Here is a 15,714-nt window from a genome sequence, read left to right on the forward strand (position 1 = left end):
TGGCAGAGCATCGTGTCACCCTATCACACCACAAGGGGGAAGCCTCATTTGGAGGATGACCAGTTTAAAGATGGTCACTTGACTTAGAAAATCAAAAACTTTAAGGAAGGTGGAAGGATGTTGTCCAGTCTAAGGCTACTTAAACTTTTTCTACTTACCATGCCTTTTTTGGTCTGGCAGCTTTCATTTGGTCTTGCATGGCCTGAGGGCATGCGCAGTGCAAAGTGTACATGCTTTGTATTCAGAACCAAGGCTGCAATGGAATTATGTGATGCAAATCGGGCAAGCTGCCAGACACACCTCAGATTAATTATGCATTTGATTTTTAATTAATTTGTTGTCGTTGCACATTCTGACCCTTTTACTGTTGCTAAATTTTTTGTGACCCCATATGGGGTTGCAACCCACAGTTTAAGAAGTGCTCTTCTGCTCTAATCCACCTCTCCCCCCCAACTACTTATTACATAGATGAGAAAAGCAAAGCCTACAGAACTTAAGATTTGCTCCAGGTCACACAGGAAGTAAGTGACAAAAGAGAATTAGAGTGCAGGTCTCATGTGTGCAAGGCCTACCATCTTTCCTCTGAGTGGCCTTAGAAGCCAGCTCTTTGGTCCATTCCCTCATTTCTCAGTATTGATTGGTTTCTAGACTACCTTCCCATTTTCCTAAATAGGGACTTCAAACTATGCCAATGCTATATACTCAGTGATCAATGATTATTTTTTCCTGTACCTATAAATTCCTCAGTCTAGAAAAGTGCAGGGAGCATGAATTCATTCCCTTCACTAATGTAGAACCCCAACTATTCTGCAATTTAGTTTTAGAGAGTTGCCTGGAGCACTGAGAGTTTGCATGTTTTGCCCAGAGACATGCCACCAGAGATAAGACTTGAACCCCTCTTTTGGACTTCAAGGCTAGTTCCCTATCTCTTAAACCAGATTATCTCTAATGCTTAATCAGTACAGCTATAAAACATTGATTAACCAGAACCCAACCAACTGGAGCCTTCAACAGATAGGGATTTTTTTATGCATTATGTTTTTGGCAGAGAGACACAAGGGAAAGAGAGCTGTTGCAGTGGTGACAGGTCCAGAAGGATTTTAAACTCACTGGCGGTAGGGGACTGTGTTTTATTTAATCTGGTATTTCACTCAGTGATTTTGTGTCTTTTTTATTTCCACTTTGCCTGACTTCTCAGTTAAATTCTGAACATAAAAATGACCTAAAAAAGGTTTGTTGAATTGCAACGTTATCACACACCTTAATTTTGAAGATAACCAAAAGACTCAGTTGTATTCAGTCTACAGACCTTATGATAGAAAACTAAATTAAGACCTTTTAGACAGATTTTAAACAAGAGTTGTGAAAAAAAAGGACTTCTTGGTTTATCCCATTTAACAAGAAAGCTTCCTTACCAAGAACATGCTGTTGTTAGATTATTCCAGTTAATCCAGTCTTTACTGTTCTGCTGAAGGCAGAACATTTACCATTACAGGGTAAAAAATTAAATTAAATTAAATGCTTCTTTTCCAATATTCTTGGATAACAGACACTGATAACATAGAAACACAAGAAGAAGGATGTTCTGTTGGTAGGCTCTCCTGACCTGCTCAGTTGATAACCGCAAGAATGAATGAATGATTTATTAAACATATTATGTGCAAAGCACTGTGCTAATTGCTGAAGTTGAAATAAAAAAGTTGAACAGTCCCATTACTCAAGGAGCTTGCATTCTAATGGGAGAGAGAACACATGGGAGATTTCAGCTGCAAGTCAGATAGAAAAGTCCCATGGTCCTTGAGGTATAGTGGCAAAACAGATAGCAATGTGTTTTCTTTAATGCCATTTCCACTAGTAAAATTGTATTAGTTTCAGAAAGAAAAGCCAGTGGGCTGGGGGATGCTTCAACCCCTGGGGTTCCCATGACTGTTGGTAGCAGTTTACCAGCAATTGATGCTGATGGTCTTGAGGAAAGTGGACTCTCCCTCCATAGTGCTTCTTCCTTCAATGATGGTTGTGGGAACTGGGCGAGACATAGTTTTGGTGGTTTGGGGGAAACTACTATTTCCAAAACTCTTGGACTCAGGGTCAGGGGAGCTGGTGGTCAAAGTGGTCGTGGTGGTTTGACTTGGCTAGCAGAAGCTGCCTCCAGTTTGTCCCTCAATGTGCTTAATCACCTTCAAGTGGGATGGTTTGCCAGGTAGAAAAGGCTGCCCATCTTTCACTTCAGAAGAGTCATAGATTTTTGCAATTGAAAAATCTTCTACAGCAGAGGTTCTTAACTTATTTTGATTATCCATTAACTTATTTTTATAATATTGGGATAATTGCTTTTCAATATAATTGGTTTCCTCTGCAATCCTATGTATTTTATTTTACGATGTTAAAAACATTTTTCTGAAAAGAGCTTTGCTAGATTCTCAAAGGGGTCCATAACATAAAAAAGATGAAGAACTACTGTTCTAGAATCTAGAGACTAATAGAACTTCAAGGAACATCCGGATATTTCAACATCTCACAGCTTTTTAGTGCATTGAAGAAGATACTTAAATAAATAGTGAATTTATGATTTACCTAAATGTTAATTACCACAGCTCTATTTCATTTAAAATATTTTATTTTAAATATATTAATTTATTTATATATTCCATTTTTATATCACCCACATTCCCCATTTATCTTCTGTCTATCCATTTCCAGAGTTATTTCTTATAAGAATTTTTTTTTAAAGAGGAATAAAGTTCACAAAATGAACAGACATATAAAATAAATTTGATATTATATTCATTCTCATGCCCATGTTCAACATAGCAAAAAAAAAAAACAACAAACAAAAATGATGACTGATATTTTATGCAATCTCTCATGCCTATGATCCCCTACCTCTGCAAAGAAGGAGAGGCACTGTATTCTCATGTCTCTTCACTGGGGCCAAGCCTGGTTATTTTAATTCAAAATATTGTTTCAATTATTTGCTTTTGCTGTTGTTCCTCTCATTAGTCATTATGTATATTGTTTTCCTGGTTCTGCTTACTTCACTTTGCATCCATTAATAGAAATCTCTCCATGTTTCTCTGTAGTCATTACATTCATTGTTTCTAGTAGTATAGTAACATTCCATTGCATTCATGTACCACAGTTTGTTTAGCCATTTCCCAATAAATGAGTACCTATTTTGCTTTCAGTTCTTTGCTACCACACAAAGAGATGCTATAAATATTTTGTTATATATAGACCTTTATTTTTGTGTTAGGCAGGACTTTTGAATGTTTTTGGTGTCATGGCCCCCTTTGGGAATCCGAAGACTGAATCTGAACATATGACCCTTTCTCTGAATAACATTTTTTTGTCTTTTTTTTTTGGAGGGGGAAAGGCAGGGTAATTGGGGTTAAGTGACTTGCCCAAGGCCACACAGCTAATAAGTGTTAAGTGTCTAAGGCTGGATTTGAACTCAGGTCCTCTTGATTCCAGGGCCGGTACTCTACTCACAGTGCTACCTAGATGCGCCTCAGAACAATATTTTTAAATGCATAAAATAAAATACATAATTTTATAAAGAAAACCAATTGTACTGAAACACATGAGTCAAAATATTTAAAACAAGTTCATGGACTCTAGGTTAAAAAATTCATAGTAAGAAGTTTCCCATTTTAAACTTTGGCAATTTTGCTGATTGAAAGAGGCAGAGATAAAGATAAATGTAACCCTTACTTTCAATGCCTGCCTATCTTACAGATTATGGAGGCTGTGACTATCTCTTTAAGAGTCAAATAGCTTAGAGATTGTTACTGTAACATTAGGATGCAGATAAAGTGACAACTGGCGATTGCTGAAAAACAGTTTGAAGCAAAGCATCCCTCCCTACTACAAAAAAGAGAAGGTGTGCTCATCTGTGTCTACAAGGATGCATAAAGAATTTGTTTTGGAATTTTCTTATTTCTGTTAAGGATACCACCATCTTTCCAGTTATTCAGGCTCACAAAGTAGGAGTAATTCTTGACTCTTCCCTTTCACTCAGTGCCTCTGTTTCTTCTTCCTCCATGTTCAATCATTGGCTAAGACTGTTCAATTCACCCTCCTTAGCATCTCCTCCATCAGCCCTATTCACTCCCCTCAGGTAGGTGACCCCCATCCTAGTTCAAACCCTTATCACTTCTGATCTGGACTATTGCAATACCAATCTCCTGGTTTTTCCTCCCTCCAATCTCTTCTGTCTCCAATCTTTCCTCCACAAATTTCCTCCCAAAATGATATTCCTAAAATACAGTTCTGACCATATCCTTCTCCTACTCAAGAAGCTCTAGTTGCTCCTAATTGACCTAGCATAAAATACAAATTTCTCTATTTAGCATTTAAAGCCCCTTATAATTAATTACAACCTATCTTTCCATAAATACGCATGATTCTTCTTCATGCAATCTTTAGTTCAGCCTAAGTGGCCCATTTTTTATTCTCTGCAAATGACATTCAGTGACCTGTCTCCAAAGGCTTTGGGGGAGAGTGCAAGGCTATGGAATGTACCTCACTTCATCATCTTCTAATGCCCAGCCTCCTTCCAGATTCAGTCTGCCACCTCCTAGACATATCCTATCCTGATCTCCCCAGCTGTTAGTGCTTCCACCCCAACCAGTCCCAAATTACCTTACAATTATTTTGCACCTACTTTTCTGTCCATGTGTTGTCTTCTATAAAATATAAGCTGCTAGAGGGCAGAGGCCATTTTGTTTCTGTCTTTTTATGGCCTCTGTCTAGCACAGTGTCTGGCATCTGGTATGTACTGAATAAGAGCTTGTTGTTTGAGGAAATGGGGGCCCAGAGAGGTCGAAATGCATATATTTAATAAGGAACAGAGACATGTTTGGATTGGAACTCCAAATCCGATGCTCTTTTGAACATTTCCATTTTGTCTTTCAATGTACTTCTGAGTCCTGAGTTCTAATCTAGCTGTCTTATTTCCTGTTTCCAAGGTGTGAATCCTGTATCCTCACCCAGACTGTGAACGCCCAAAAGGAAAGGTATGTGTCATCTCCTACCTCATACTCAATACTGTAGTGCAGGTTGCAGGTGATGAAAGCTTGTACTAGGGGTATTGAGAGTAGGAATAAAAAGGAGGGAGATATTGGTAAGGTGGAATCAGTAGAATTCAGCAACTGGAGAAGAGTTCCACATGACTCCAGGAAGTCAGCTAGGTGTGAATGCTGGTGCCAGTGACAGAAGTTGTGGAATAAGGAGAAGCAAGCAGGTTTTGAGGGAGACTATTTGCATATAATCTCACCCTCAAGGAAAAAAAAACACAGCAAAATATTTTAAGAATAGGTTAATCTTGAAAAGAATGTCCTAGACCAGCACTGGGAAACCTTTGGTCTTGAGGCCACATGTGGCCCTCTAGATCCTCAAGTGGAGAGGGTCACATGTGGCCTTGAGGTTACAGGTTCCTTACCCCTATCCTAGACCTAGACCCTCTTCATTGTGGATATATTGATCTTCAGAGATGCGTAAACTTCATTACTGAGGGAGGTAGATGCTTGGAACTAACTCATAATGATCATTCCTAGAAGGAGTCTCTGTTGCTCTCCCTATATTGTTTACCTGTGGGCTTCATTTTATTTTGTATAAGGCATATTTTGTTCAGAATTCCCTTTAATGATGCTATAGGAATACAATCTAACTTCCTAACTTCCCTTTTCTATTTTGCCACATGCAAAAGCAATTATCTTGCCATTACTTCTTTAGTAGGGAAAGGGGAGAGGGGGAAGCTTATTCCACAAGGTCTACAGAATTCTACTTGGTTAGGAAAACACAGATGTTATATTTGTAGGTACATGAAGCCAGGAGGGGAAGGTGAATGGGGAGAATTCTCCAAACTTGAGGGATAGCCGGGGGTCAGGAGACTTAGCAGCTTATTGGAGGAAAAGCAAAGAAGTCAATGTCACTGAATTGTGGAGTTCGGAGTGGGAGGTAGGGGCTGGGTAAGGTATAAGATGACTGGAAAGGTAGGAGAGGCCCAGGTTGTGAAGGTCTCTGAATGCCAGCAGAGTTTCATATTTGTTCCTAGAGACAATAGGATGCCACTGAAATTTATTTGAATAGGGAGCAATGTGGCAGACTTGTACTTTAGTTGAGTTGAAGAATGGACTAGAGTGGGGAGAGACTTGAGGCAGGGAGACCAACCATCAGACTAGTGACATAGTAGGAGGTGATAAGGGCCTGCATCAGACCGGGGGCAGTGTTAAAGAAAGAGAAGGGGATGCACAGGGGAGATGCTATGAAGGTAAAATGGACAGGAAGTGGCAATAGATTATTTGAGGAAACAAGGATGACACACGGTTGCACATTGGGGTGACTGGAAGGCTAGTGGTGGTGGCCTCAAAGAGTAATAGGGAAGCTCAGAAGAGAAGTGGGTTGGGGAAGGGGCTGTGGAGAGTTCATTTTTGGATGTCTTGAGTTTGGGATGTCAATGGGACAGCCAGTTGGAAATGTCTAATTGGCAATTGGAGATGTGAGACTGGATGTCAGCAGAGAGATTAGGGTAGCTTTGGAGAGAGCAGCTGCATTTGAATGATTAGGTTAGAAGCCAGATTGCAGAGAGTTAGGAAGAGAATAAGAGGAGAGGAAATAAAGACATCTATTATAGATCTCCTCAATGAGTTTAGCCATGAAAGGGAGGAGAGATGCAAGATGATAGCTGGTAGAGAGGGATGGAACAAGTAAGAGTGTTCTGTGAATGGGGGAGACGTGACGTGTTTGTAGGCAGCAGGGAAGCAGCAAAACAGGAAAGAAACTGCAGATAGGTGAGAAGGTGGGGATTATAGGAGGGCAATTTCCTGGATTGAATGGGATAGCCTGCACATAGAAAAGAGTTACTCTTGGTAATAGTGTCACCTCTTCTTCTGAGACACAGATGAAGGAGGAGAAGGTAGCAGAGACATGTGGATAATGTGAGATAAAGAGGAGGGAAGAAGAATTCTCAGTGATGGCTTCAGTTTTTCAGTGAAATATGCAGCAAGATTCTCAGCAGGGAGGGCATTAAGAAATCATAAGGCTGCAGATTTGTTGATAAAATGTACCTCAGAGGCCATTCAGTCCAAAGCCTTCATTTTACAGATTGAGGAAACTGAGGGACAGATGAGTGACTTACCTAGGGTCACATGGTCAGTGCCTAGAGTAGGATTAGAACTCTGATCTGTTATTGTTTTATATCTTTCAGAGACTGAAAACCTGAAAGAGGAAATGAAAGTTTCTGGAATAAATATCAAGACAATGGTGGATTTGTATGGGAATTTTGGGCCTTGTAAGAACTCCCTGGTACCCCTAGGGTTCATAGAATCACTGGTATAAAATGAAGTATAGCATTACTTAATTGCCCTAGGAAAATAATTTAATATGCATGTACATGTTTCTTTGATAATCCAAATCTCACAAGTCTTCTAAGTAATGGTAAAGAGATCTGAAAGGATGTCGATAAATATATTCATCACAACATTAGCATGCCCAAAGTAGAACACCACATATACTCGTTTGCATTTACATAATGCTTTATAAATGTTCTTCATCCCCTTGTATGACTATAATGTTGGGTATTTCTAACTAGATTATAAAGTCCTAGAGGACTAAAATTAAAAATCACAAACTAGTGGAACTTCAGAATTGATTTGGAAGCTACACCTGTCTCCCAACCTGAAGCCCTACCTTGTTTTGTAGTGGTAAAAGCTGCTGATTCAAAAGAGGCTAGAAAACAGTCCCTGCCCTCCAGGAATTCACATTTGAATGAGGGAGACAACAAACAATTATGCACAAACAAGCAATATACAGGATAAAAATAAAATAATTAACAGAGAGAAGATACTAAGATTAAGAGGGATTGAGCAAGGCTTTCCTGTAGGAGGTAGGATTTTAGTTGAATTCCTACACTGAATTCTGTCTAGCCCTAATGGTTTAATATTTATATTGAACTAAAAATTGGAATGAGTGACATTCATCTGCTAAACCTCAAACTGAACCTAAATATTATTTTTTTACTGAACCAAAGTTTTTTGTTTGTTTGTTTATTTTTATTTTCACTATTTAGTGAACCAACCCAGATATGGCCAATCCTTCTTTTTTGACCTCATTGAACTAAACTAAATCATTATATTTTCTTAAACAAAACAGTATTTCATAGTGTGTGGGGTACAGAGACCCTAACCCCAAATTGACCACTCAGAGACCTCTCAAAGTGAAGGTAGAAAGTTTTATTAGAATCTCTCGAGAAGCAGGCGGTCCAGTCACTGGAAAATAAATCCAGCGAGAGGAGGCCCCCATACAGAAGCCAAAGCTGGGTTATATAGCCGAAAACTGCTCAAAAATCATAACCCTCCCCTTCCTCATGTAATCTTTTAAATTGATTGGCTGTTCTGTTAACATTCCCTTATTTGGCAGGTGGGGTGACAAGGGGATTTCCAGAGTTTCATTTTTCTCCCAAGGTCACCTAACTGAGGCCTAAGGTTTCACATATTTTAGCAGATAGTTTCTGAGAAACTATATTACTTGCTCTACCACACACACACAATCCCTCCTCTTCTATACCCTACTGTGGTTTCTCATTAGAAATTTCTCAGCATTCTTTCACATTCCTTCTCCTCGAATAATCAAAGAATATTTTCACAACAATTCTCTAAGTCATGAGTTCCTTCTGGTTCATACCTTGTGGTGGTAGGTACTGGTTCCCAACCTTGCCCTTTTAAAATCATCAGTCTAATTCCCTCAGTAGTCTTTGTCTCCAATCTGATCATTTTGGTGAGGGCAGTTTGCACTATATTTGTGATCAACTTGATCATACACGGGAGGCACACAGGAATCAATATAATCCCACTAATAGCTACAAGCAGAAACCACAAGGCCTGTTTCCACCAACTTCCTCCAAACCAGGACCACCAAGATGTATTAAAAGGTGACTGCCAAATCTGTACAGGGACATGTGCTAATTTCCCTATATCTTGTGTAATTTCCTTTACTACAGCCCCGTTATAGTAAATTCTCACGCAACAATTGGATAAGTTGAGCTTCCCACATACCTCTCCTTCAGCTAAAAGATAGTCTAATACCTTTGAAATTTCCCCACTTTTCTTAATTCTAATTCCCGTCATTGCATCAACATACAAGGGCATAGTCCCCTTTATGAGTGCAGATACAGAGATTCAAAAGAAAACAATAACAAATAATTGTCCCTTTCAAAGTCCAAATGTCTCTTTTCACAGTTGTCTGGCAGGGTGTAATAGAAATGCAAATTTAAAGATCTTCCCTGCCCTTAGGCCCTTTGATAGGCTTAAGAGACTCTGAGAATCTTCTTTGATTTGAAAATATATTCTGCTTCCTAATATGCTGAATGTGGTCACATGGCAGCCTGTGGCAGGAGGCTTCATTTTCAGGAATGCCCACACCTTGATGCTGTGTGATTGGGCAGTGGGTCAAGAGGGTGGTTATATTCTCTGACCCAGGAGAAGGCTATATAATCCCTGATTCGAGGCTTTGCTTTGGGGGTCACTTTGAGAAGTGTTCTGTGATTTGATCAGATGAAACTCTGGGAAGCCATTGTTGAGAGCCCCCTGGCTTTGAAAAACCCAGATGTTGATTTGGTGTAGATGTGATAGTTGGACAGTTTGGAAACCTGTCTACTTGATCTGTTTCTCTGTCTCTATAATTCTGTCTGTATACTCCGAAGTTCAGGGTGCTGACCTTTTTCCCCTGAACTAGGTAAACGATATATATATATATTTGACTGATTAAAGTAAGCTTGTTAACCAATTTTCAGTTGCTTTCCTTTAGCAAAGCAGATCTAAGAACCTGTGTTGGCAGCCACCCTGGGAATGCTGGGGTGCTTGCTGCTACACAGGGGTATACCATCTGACGGAAGTCCTTGTTTAAGGTCATCCATTTTCAGTTCTGCATCCCATCTTCTCTTTCTGCCACCTTCTTTCATTCATTTACCTACAAAAGGAACCTTCGTTCTAATTAAATTGGAACCAATCTAAATGACCACTCCAGAACCCTTAGCATTCTTACAAAATTAAAATTGGAGTCTTGATCAATTGTTGTGATCACACATTAAAATCAGTTTGTTTGTTTTGTATTTTGCGTTAATCCATTATTAATTCTTCCACTAAGAGGATGGGATTTCACTAAGGGATTCACATTAAACTCACAATTCAAACAATTGAAATTTTTACCAAGTACAAAAACTATCCTCCTTTTAACATTGACTAATTATGAGAAAGCTGAGACAAGTGTGATACTCACTAAATAACAGAATAATATTTCCACAAACCCTTGATCTATTTGTCCTTATACTATTACAAAGAACTAAAGGACCTTGATTTATACAGGAATACCTACACGAAATCCTAAGCCTAATAGCTTTATCTTATAGAAACTTGAGATGTCCCAGAATCAAATATTTAATAGATTTGTTGTTGTGTTTTCAAAACTTTTGATTATTGAAACTTGCCACCAAGGATGGGGACAAAACTGTAATGAAGGAACCATTTTCCCCAACTTCAGAATGTCAGTTTCAGGCAAAATGTATACCAGGCTGCAATCTGCATTGAGCCAAGCTCAGAGTCTGCCAGGTGTTACCAGGAGGGTGGAGTCAGGAGAATCCTACCTCAGCTCATGCGGAACAGTAGTTCTCCTGACCTTCCATACCCATACTTCACAGGCCTTCCATACCTGTACCTCATAGGGTCTGGCATCATGGATCAGTGGCTCAGATAGCTTGGACAGCCTTTCTTAATATCTATACCTGGAGTTAGACTCAGAGGAATAGCCAGTTAACAGTCCCATCAAATCTTAAATAACAAGCTCCAACAATCATTGGATATATAATCACAAGATATGATTATAATCTCACATTGGTTAAGGAACATCTCTAAAGTGAGGCTCAAATAACCTGTATTCATTTCTATATTTATTCTTTTTCATAAAAATCAAATCTCCCATCAGTATTGTAAATTATTGCTCTAATAGATTTGCATCTAATTCCCAAGCTTCCCTATCTTCCTGAGACTATGCTTAATCTGAACTCACTGTAATCCCTATTTCTAACCAAATCTTCATTTATCTTCTCAACCCTCTGATCTCTATTACTAACTGTTCTGTACTGGAATCCTAGAGTAAATAAACAGAGAAGTTAATGTCTACCTCACAAGCTAATTAATTGTGCATCCAATTATTCTCAAAAATATTCTGGAAGAATATCCTTAAAACAGCAAAATTTCATAATTTGCCTTATGACTAACTTTCCATTGAATTGCCATAAAGATGAAAAATAGGGACCTAATTGGACAAAGCATCCACATGCACTATAGTCCCAAAACCTTTTTACCTCAACATCAATTTACTCTCTTTGAATTGCAATATAACAAAAAGATTTACCAGTACTCACATACATAAGGGATTCCCTTTAACATCTTTCCTTTCACAATTTTTTTTAACTTGTCCTGGTAAAGCCAATTGTTAGAGATCCTTTTTTACGCTTTTGTACATAGACTTGCTACTTCTCAGCAAGTCAAGTTTATTGTTTAGGAGCTTCATAACTAAAACAAGCTCCCTTCCCAGGCTGAATGACCTTGCCTAATGGAGATAATTTCTAGGGGCTTTGGCAGTTTTACAACATCATATATCATGCAGGAGGACTGTTCTGAATGAGCAGAACTAGTCAAAATAAAGTTTTCATCCAGTCTCCCCTTTTCCACATACAGCAATCAATGAACAATTTTAGATTTTAGCATTAAAACAGTAGCCAAATAACTTAGTTGACAATCTTACAAGTTTAAACAATCTTAACTGAAACTTCCTTTTAAACAAAGATAGACTTGGAAGCTTATGATTTCCCAAATTACAATACTTCAAGACTTTAAGAGAAACTGCTTCTCATACAACATAGATAATACAACTGTTTACCAGTAACAATATTATACACAATTATTATGTTCTAAAATTTGAACTTTTAAATAAAAACAAATGAATTACCAATCTGGTAACCTTAAAACTCCAGTTTTTGAAGTTACAGAGAACTAAAGTTTTCTTGGTGCCACACAACTGATCAATTTATCACTAGAAATCAATTACATTCTGGAATCTCACATAGATGGTGAATGTGGTGATCCATAAACCAAATGCAGAGGCTTTTCTCCTCTCCCCACAGTTGCAGAGACTGGTTATGGACCCAGGGGTTTGAAAGGAGAGAGGGTCATCTGCATTCCTAGAGGTGTGGGCTTCAGGGTACCCAGGGGCCCAGGGCTGTTGCCAGTGGGACCCTTGATATAGCTGCTATGCCTCTCCCCCCTCCCTTTTTCAAGTCGGGGAGGGTAACTCAAATTCCCTACTATTCTTCAGCACTCTCTTTCCTTAATCTGATCTGGTGGGAGAGGCTTTAACAAAATCTGCTCAAATGTTTTTAGCTGTTCTAACTTTTACTCCCATAAGTTTCACTTATGTGTCCACTCCTTAGAAACTTCTTTGAAAGTGAGAGCTTTGAATCTGTCAGTTGAGTGAGTGGGACCCTGGTGTCCCCTTCTGTACTGGAGAGCTCAAAGCTTCACCTCTGAGGTGTCTCTTTTACAGATCTATGTATTTTCCTAATTTGCCTCAGTGCCAAATACTATTTATCTTTAGCATTGAATTAGGAGTGACATTCTTCAAAAATGACCAGAATGTATCCAGTTGCTTTTCAGTTGCATTCTGATACACAAAACTTTCCTCTTTTAGGTGAGGCAGGAAATAGTTAAATGTTATTCTGCCTGCCTCTGATCTGAGGGGAGAAGATTCCCTCCTTCTCCTCACTCCACTTGGTCAGGGTGGAATGAAGAGGAGGTGATTTTCAAACTTTTAAAAAAATCTTAAAACTTCTGTTCACACTTTTCAATAGCAAATAACTTATACCTATCTGAACTTCCTACCATGTTCCTTCCTTTGCTACATGCTTAAACCTTCTTGCTTTTCCTACTGTGTACTCATCCTTCTGTTGGTCTTTGATTAAAGCTCCTTTAAAACCACACATACCTTATTTCTTTCTAATTCTGACCTGATACTTCTCCTACACTCTTAGACCTGCATTTAGCATCATATAACCTAAACAAGTATTTCTCTTTGACAAAGAGAAAGCTGCATTCCAAGAAAGTTCAACAGTAGCTCTTCCTGTCCTTGAACACTGAGGCTGTTAGTTACACAGATAGACACTTCACACAGAAACACAAAGAACAAATATACAAGCCAGTTTCACTTGATCATTTTTTTTCATCCTTCCCTTTATATTTTGACAGCTCATCCCAATTCTGTAACCTATCTCCCAAGGGACTATTAGCTGGCACTTCCTAACATTGCTCCTGATTTTGGGGTTTGGACTGCGTTTTCCCCATAATTTGACGAGGACCACCCTTAGACTCTCTGTATTCCAAATTATCTCAACAGGAGTCTCCCTCCTGCCAGCAGTCACCCAATAGCGTTCTCGGAGAGTCCTTTCCCCTGGGGTCATTTGCAGTCTGTTTCACCACACAATTTATGTGAGAGGCTCTTCTCCTTGGGTCTCCCTCGTCCCAGCCAATTGACTCCCAGACTCCCGAGTGCTTACCTTTGGGCTACATGAGTGTAGGTTCTCCTGACTTCGAGCTCAATCAATCCAACATCTGCACCCTGCTCTGGAGACCACAGGAATAAAGTGTCCCATGGGCACCTGCCTCCAAATAGGGGTGGTGGTCGTTCCCATTGAGTCATGTGATCCCGGGACACAAGCCCCCAAAACAGCGTCGGATTCAGAGACCGTAACCCCAAATTGACCCTCAGAGACCTCTCAAAGTGAAGGTAGAAAGTTTTATTAGAATCTTGTGAGAAGTGGGAGGTCCAGTCACTGGAAAAAAATCCAGGGAGAGGAGGCTGCCATACAGAAGCCAAAATTGGGTTAAATAGCCAAAAACTGCTCAAAAATAGTAACCCTCCCCTTCCTCATGTAATCTTTTAAATTGATTGGCTGTTCTGTTAACATTCCTTTATTTGGCAGGTGGGGTGACAAGGGGATTTCCAGAGTTTCATTTTTCCCCCAAGGTCACCTAACTGAGGCCTAAGACTTCACATACTTTAGCAGATAGTCTCTGAGAAACCACATTACCTGCCCTCCCCACCCCCCACAGGAGGATAACATTTCAATGGAAGTCATTGGTCCTTATATTCCTTATGTTAACTGTACAAATTATCATCCAAAGCAAAAAATTCTAAATGACTTGCAGTTAGTGAATCTGGGTAAATGTGTGTTTAGAGATGCATATATATTTTCCAGAAAATTCTTGAAGATAAATATGTAGCAATTTTGGGCTTTACTTTATTCCTATATATGAGTATGTATGTATATGTGTGTGAATGTGTATATATGTGTATGTGTATATACATATATATCTCTTGCTGTTTGGTATTTGAATTTTAAGCTTATGTTTTTGTAATAAAACATAAACACCTATGTATTTGTTTATATATTTTTAAAATACATATATGTAATAAAAGTTTTATTGATGCTATCCTTATTACTGTATTTTATTACTATTACTTTATTATTATTATATTTATTATTGTTTATTTTATTACTTTATTAATGGATATAACTTTTCACTCCCATCCACCTGGCAAAGTCCCTTCCACATTTCAATTTGAATTGAATTGAAGGGAAGGATACCAGTAAGCTCTTTAATTCAATGAGAAGTTTAGCAATCAGTAGATTTGGGGTCTTCAGACAAAAAGGAAACAATTGCTTTTTGGTATGCCTATCAGCTTCAGGAAAAAGGCAGGGTTTAAGGATGATTATAAAGCAATCAACACATGAATACAGACAACTATAATAGCAAATGAACTACCTGAACTCACCTGAAAAAGGTTTGACAAAGGTGCACTGAGGTCATTTTGAGCCACACATCCAGAAATAGCCTCCATCTGGAAGAACTGCAAAGTCAGTCTAGTTTTCTTGGGTGCCCTCCTATCTACTTTCTGAACAGCTCTTTCCTCCTTGTGGAGTTTCTAAGCATCTTATACACACATCTACTATATTGTAGTCTCAATGGAAGATCGATGAATGCCAAATAAGGTGTTGGTAGATAATTTACAGATTTCCACTAACAGGTTTAATTTTGTGACTGCCACCTGCATTATTTGTGTTGTTAAAAGCCTATAGGGAGGATCTGCCTAATGACCTCTCTTCCTTCTTCTGACCTAATTTGGTAGTCTATTCTCTCTCCTCAAGGATTCCCTAGCTCCCGAAGGTTCAAGTCACTAGTGACTTCTAAGATACACTATGAATGCTAATTCTTCTGCCATTTGAAGAAATGGGTCTTTTCTACCTTTATACCCAATAGAATGTAAACTCCCTGAGAGAAGGGATTGTTTTTTCCTCTGCTTCCCCAGTGCCTAATACTGGCACCTGGCAGGCACTTAGTAAATGCTCATTGGTTAACAATATATCCCCCCCTCCCCCTCCTCCATATACACTTTCTCCAACAAACTCAGATTCATTTAGTATTAGGAGCCACTGTAGCATAATAGCAGGAACTGTGTTGGGATTTGGAAGACTTGGGCTTTAATGTTGGACAAACTACATCTTTGATACCCTAAATTTCATCCCTCCCTCCCTCCTTTCCTCCCTCCCTTCCTCCCTTCCTTCCTTCCTTCCTTCCTTCCTTCCTTCCTTCCTTCCTTCCT

Source organism: Petaurus breviceps, unplaced genomic scaffold (genome assembly GCF_028583685.1).
Source record: "Petaurus breviceps papuanus isolate PSGF00001 unplaced genomic scaffold, PetGlider_PUasm1.0 229, whole genome shotgun sequence".
In the NCBI taxonomy this organism is placed as follows: domain Eukaryota; kingdom Metazoa; phylum Chordata; class Mammalia; order Diprotodontia; family Petauridae; genus Petaurus; species Petaurus breviceps.